The following is a 6000-nucleotide window of genomic DNA, read 5'->3' as shown; positions in this document are numbered from 1 at the left end:
TCCTCACGCTGTGTTCGAATATTAGCTGAGGGCGAGTTAGCTCGACACAGCAGGTCGTACAACTGAAGTTACGCAGAATGAATGGACTCGTGCAGCGTTGAGACCAGGCGTGTGACAACGCCTGGTCAAGCAACAAAATCCCAATAAAGAAAGGCGTCAGGCAGGGCGATACGATCTCTCCAATGCTATTCACAGCGTGTTTAGAGGAGGTATTCAGAGACCTGGATTGGGAAGAAATGGGGATAAGAGTTAATGGAGAATACCTTTGTAACTTGCGATTCGCTGATGATATTGCCTTGCTTAGTAATTCAGGGGACCAACTGCAATGCATGCTCACTGACCTGGAAAGGAAAAGCAGAAGAGTGGGTCGAAATGTTAATCTGCAGAAAACTAAAGTAATGTTTAACAGTCTAGGAAGAGAACAGCAGTTTACGATAGGTAGTGACGCACTGGTAGTGGTAAGGGAATACATCTACTTAGGGCAGGTAGTGACTGCGGATCCAGATCATGAGACTGAAATAACCAGAAGAATAAGAATGGGCTGGGGTGCGTTTGGCAGGCATTCTCAGATCATGAACAGCAGATTGCCATTATCCCTCAAGAGGAAAGTTTATAACAGCTGTGGTCTTACCAGTACTCACGTACGGGGCAGAAACCTGGAGGCTTACGAAAAGGGTTATACTTAAAGTGAGGACGACGCAACGAGCTATGGAAAGAAGAATGATAGGTGTAACGTTAAGGGATAAGAAAAGAGCAGATTGGGCGAGGGAACAAACGCGAGTTCATGATACCTTAGTTGAAATCAAGAAAAAGAAATGGGCATGGGAAGGACATGTAATGAGGAGGGAAGATAATCGATGGTCATTAAGGGTTACGGACTGGATTCCAAGGGAAGGGAAGCGTAGCAGGAGATGGCAGAAAGTTAGGTAGGCGGATGAGATTAAGAAGTTTGCAGGGACGGCATGGCCACAATTTGTACATGACCGGGGTTGTTGGAGAAATATGGGAGAGGCCTTTGCCCTGCAGTGGGCGTAACCAGGCTGATGATGTGTCACAACGCTGGCGCGATGATGAACGCCGGCAGTGGTGTTTCATGCGTTGCCCCTCGATGGTGCATGAGAGGAGACCGATGGAAAACTATTTGCACTAGTCAGTGCCAATGGTGTAAAGGCAAATGGTGTAAATGGCAACGCTGTAAAGTCGCCTGAATGGAGCGTGAGGGCACGGTCCATGGCGCAAGGATTACACTACAGTCGCGCACAGCTTTCTGTGGATACGCAGAAAAAACTACTCATGCACAATGTGCACAAGCGAGAACGCTTCTCAAAGGAGTCGCGCGTTTTAATCCATGGTAGTTTAGACTCTAGAAGAGGAACCATTAGTAATTATTAGCAACAGTAAACTAACACAGAACACGCCACTGACTGTAAAGGTTCACTTATTTTGCGGCTCATCCCCTGCGCGTTTGAGCAAATGCGCAATCTCCGCGCGTGATCTCTTCCTCGATTGAGCGTCTGTTCCAAGATACCAAAAGTGCTGTCAAACGTTGCCGGTATACTTGGCGCAGGAACACATGCGCAGCAGGCACGTGCCCGTAGCTTTCACTTCATAGGCGCGAAAAGTTTTCCGCGCCTACAGGAGGGCGCGCCACGTGACTATCTTGAAGCCAAGTCATAAAAAAATAGAGGAGCAGTAGCCCTTACTCACGTGATAGGCAAGCGGTAGGTTCTAGTCTGCTTGCGTTCCTTGCATCGGTGGCGGGCATTTCGGAACAGAATGTTACGTCTCAAGACGACCAAGGGCCTTAATTAAATGATTGCCATGAGGCAATGTCACCCATTTTTCGTCCATATCTCGAAGTCAACGCAGCGTTGACACGTCCTGTTCAAGCGTCCACAAAAGGCCGCTTTTCCTGTACCTGACAGCCTTAACTAATGATGAAAAGGGCCAACGTCTAATTCTACCGAAGACCAGCGCGGACCTTGGATACTCAGGTTGCTATACGGTGACCTATTCCATACCATCGAAAGTGGAGGGAGGCGGAACGAGTCCGTATCATGGGCAGGATATTGCGGCGGATTCGACAATTCTGATTGGCGGCGACACAGTCATGAGATTCCCTAGTCGAGCCGCCTAGGGAAGACAACGCTATTTAAAGCGAATACCTTTCATGTAGTGCCGCTGACGTGCCCATGTTCGAATTCATACTTTTATTATGCTCCTGCATGGAGTGGGCTTCCGTAACTGCTGCCATTGTCACTAATGTAGCAAAAAAAGACAGGTATTTGCTTCATGCGGACTACTACAGGCCGTATTCATTGTGGGCTTGGTGGATTGTTTGCCTTAACGCCACCTCGAGCCGCAACAAGGCGCACATGGCTGGCATGACGAAAGCATCCTGAGGTTATTGAAGGTTCAGGCGTGGGACGCAGTCGAGTGTTTGTTATGTCAGTCAGGTAAAGCACCGAATGGATACGCTATATATAGGTGTGCGTGGTGGCTCAAAACGTAAGACAGCGGCACTAAAATAGCAAGCAAATTCACACCACAGTTTAAGGTGACACCTGGTGATTTGACCAAGCACGAGACCACGCTCGGGCATTCTGGATGGGTTTAGAAGCTATAGCACTGGCAACTCATCTAAACGATGGTGGGTTAAGCGCAAGTGAACGACGCTTTTACCAATTCTGTCAGGCGCCTTAGACTTCCTCTTTGTTCCAAGAAAAAGCATTTGAAGCGAACAACGACCCGCGGGGTTGCATAAAACCCATCGTTACTTTCCACGTGCTTCCATGGCTCTGACCACAGGCGCCACGAAACGTTACCACGTATCAAACAATCTCGAATGGCCTAGCAACTATGCGGGCAGAATCCTACACAACAGGCAACGGGCGCGCACGAAGTCCCGGAGAGCGGGAGGGGCTGCGTCAGAGAAGGTTGGCTTGCCGGGGGTAGTGGAATCACGTGACGCTCCCTCTTAGTCCATGGTTCGGGTAACCGGCTCCGTCGTCTTTTGCGGCCAAGCGCAGTGCACGTCTCTCGCGTCTCTCAAGACCTTCTAACCTTAAACATCGCCTCCCGCGCATGCGCCGTCGGTAGCATGACCTTATGGCGGTGGGGCCGACGGTGCCAAAGGGCTTCCAGCCTCGATATGATTGCTATCGCAATAATATATCATGGACATAAATCAAGCTGAAGTCGAACCAAGTAGGATTCATAAAAGCGGACAACAGGCAAGGGTTTGTGGTGGGTATGCAAGCGCCTAAATGCACGATGATAACGTTTCAACGTGATTATCAAATGCTTTAGAGCGCCGCTTTTAGGCGCCCGTTCCTGTGGCGAGCGTTAGCGTTGTCCCTCGTATGGGAACGTTGTCCCTCTTGCAGCGGGAGATGAAAGCAGAGGGAAGGAGAACGAAAGCGGAGGAGGAGGCTGCAGATAAAGCATGTTGTGGAAAGCGGAGAATGAGAGAATGGCGAAAGGCTGAGTAGAAAAGAAGTGTGAAGCACGAGACTCCGAGATGGCGCCATAGTATTGTAATCTGATTGTATGCGCAGCGCGAATTGTGTAATTTTTTCTGGGAACCACGTGGTCACCTGCAATTGCACTGAAACGATCGACTAGCCATGCGTAAAAGTCGACGCGCATGACCGACAGATCAGATTTTCGAAGATCGCCCACTCTGCTCACAGCTATCATTATGCTTGAATGTTACTTCTTTTGCATCTCGCCACTCCGTTTGCAACGTGTCACAGGAGGCAGATTGTCCGCGCCAGTAAATATATCGCGAAATGAAAACACGTGTAGAGGCGGGCCAAAACATTACATAAGGAAGTGTCATAATCATCGGTGAATGTTCTTGATCTTCGAATGCTGGGATTTTCTGATTTATTCAGACTGTGAATTGTTTGAGAGGAAATATTAAAATAGAACCTTGATACTTTGTTCTGTATTTCAGCTCAGGACTAGTTTCTTAATCGTTAGCGACCTTAATGGGCAATACTTCTCTGACCACGCCTCCCAGTGATCTCCTATCACCCTTGTCTTGTGCGAGCTGATTGTATCTTACGCCTCACATTCCGTAAGTTGTTCCCACCAGCTGATTCGTTACCATCCTAAAACTGCGTTCCCTTCGTTTGAAAACCGTTCACTAACTCTAATGGCTCCCCGTTTATATGACCTGCACATTACTTGGTCTGCCGAGCTCGATCTCTTCCTGTTATTGTCGACAAGATGATCGGATACACCCATTTTCTCTGCACTCCCCGCCGCTGTCTTCTTGTCTCTTGACATTACGCCTGATATCGCTGGATCGCTCGGAGACGCCTTCGTCGTACAGTAGACATATTTTTCTCGGCTAGCTTTGGTTGCGTCAGCTGCGGGGATTATATCACAGGCGAAAATGTCAGGCTTGACAAGCGCATGCAGAGGTTTATGAAGGTGTCAAGCGCACGACAATGTCGAGTCTTTGTTGTGTCAGTCAGGTGACACACCGAATAATGACACGTTACGTAGTTACGTGTGGTGATTCAAGGTGCAAGGCAGCGGGGGAAAATAGCAAGTAAATAGGCGTCGCATTTTTGAATGGACGACAGCTGATTTCACCAAGCATCAGGCAACGCTCGGGCATTCTGTATGGCTTTCGAGTTGATAGCGCTAGCTACTCCACTAACGGTGGTGTTAAGCTCAAATCACCGACGCTTTTAAAAATTCTGGCGGAATGGGTGAGGCGCCCAAGGCTTTCTCCTGATTTCAAGGCAACGCATTTGCAGCAAAGGACCATGCGTGTGGTAGCAGAAAACCACCCCTTACTTTACACGTGCCTCCAGGGTTACCACGTACCAGACAATTTCGAATTGTCCAGCAGCCATGTGGGCAGAATCCTACACAAGAGGGAAGGGGCGCCCACAAGGCCCGCGTATATTGCTCGGAAGTTGGCTTCCGAGGCTACTAGAATCACGTGACGCTCCATCTCAGTTTTCTTTTTTTTTCCTTCCTCCATGGTGTGGGACACCGGCTCCATCGTATTTTGAGGCCGTGTGCAGTGTACGTCTCTCGCGTCCTTCGAGAGCGTCTAACACTGAACATCATGACTTGCGCATGCCGGTAGAAAGCGTCACCGCATGGCGGCGGCGGCGCTGAGGGCGACAACGGATTTGTAGCATTCATATAGTTGTTATTGCAATAAATTATGCACATGAAAGCAGCTGAAGAAGTAAGGATCACACATAACAGCGGATAGCTGGCAAAGGTTTGTGCTGCGCATTCGAGTATTTAAATGCACAAATAAAACAATGTGACGTCACCATCAACCATTTTAGAGCGCAGTTCTGAGGCGCCCGTTCCTACGGCGATCGTCGCAGCGTTTTGTCCCTCGTAACCGAGTGAACGAGCAACGCCAAAGATGCAAGCGAACGCGGAGCGCAGCGGGAGATGAAAGCAGAGAGCGCGAGGAGGAAAGCGGTGGAGGAGAGTATGGCGAAAGGGCGAGGAGGAAAGCAGAGTGCCGCACTAGACTGCGAAATGGCGCCGTAGTATTGTTATCTGATCGTATGTGCGACTCCAATTGTGTAGTACTTTCTGGAAGCCACGCGGGCACCAACGATTACACTGGAACCTTCGACAAGCCAAGAATAAAAGCTGTCGCGCTTCACCCGCAGACCAGACATTCGACGATCACCCAAGTTCTGCTCGCCGTTGTTGTTGTGCTTCAGTGTAAGTTGTTTCGCAACGCTTCACTTCATTTATAAAGTGCCGCACGAGGCAGATTGTCCGCACCAGCCAGTATCGCACGAAATGAACGTACGTACAGTTCTTCCAGTTTATTGATATTGTGGTTTCTTCGAAATTAAATTAAGAAGATAGTACTTGGATACTTATCCCTCGTCAAAGAGGAAGAGCAGTTTTTTTACTGACTAGCGATTTTAATGCGCAATATTTCTCAGATTACCGCTCCCAATGACCTCCAATCACCCCTGCTTTGGGCCTGCTGATTCCATC

The sequence above is a fragment of the Dermacentor albipictus genome, unplaced genomic scaffold (genome assembly GCF_038994185.2).
Source record: "Dermacentor albipictus isolate Rhodes 1998 colony unplaced genomic scaffold, USDA_Dalb.pri_finalv2 scaffold_29, whole genome shotgun sequence".
NCBI lineage: Eukaryota > Metazoa > Arthropoda > Arachnida > Ixodida > Ixodidae > Dermacentor > Dermacentor albipictus.
The sequence above is the reverse complement of the archived record's forward strand: the minus strand, read 5'-3'. Positions refer to the sequence as shown.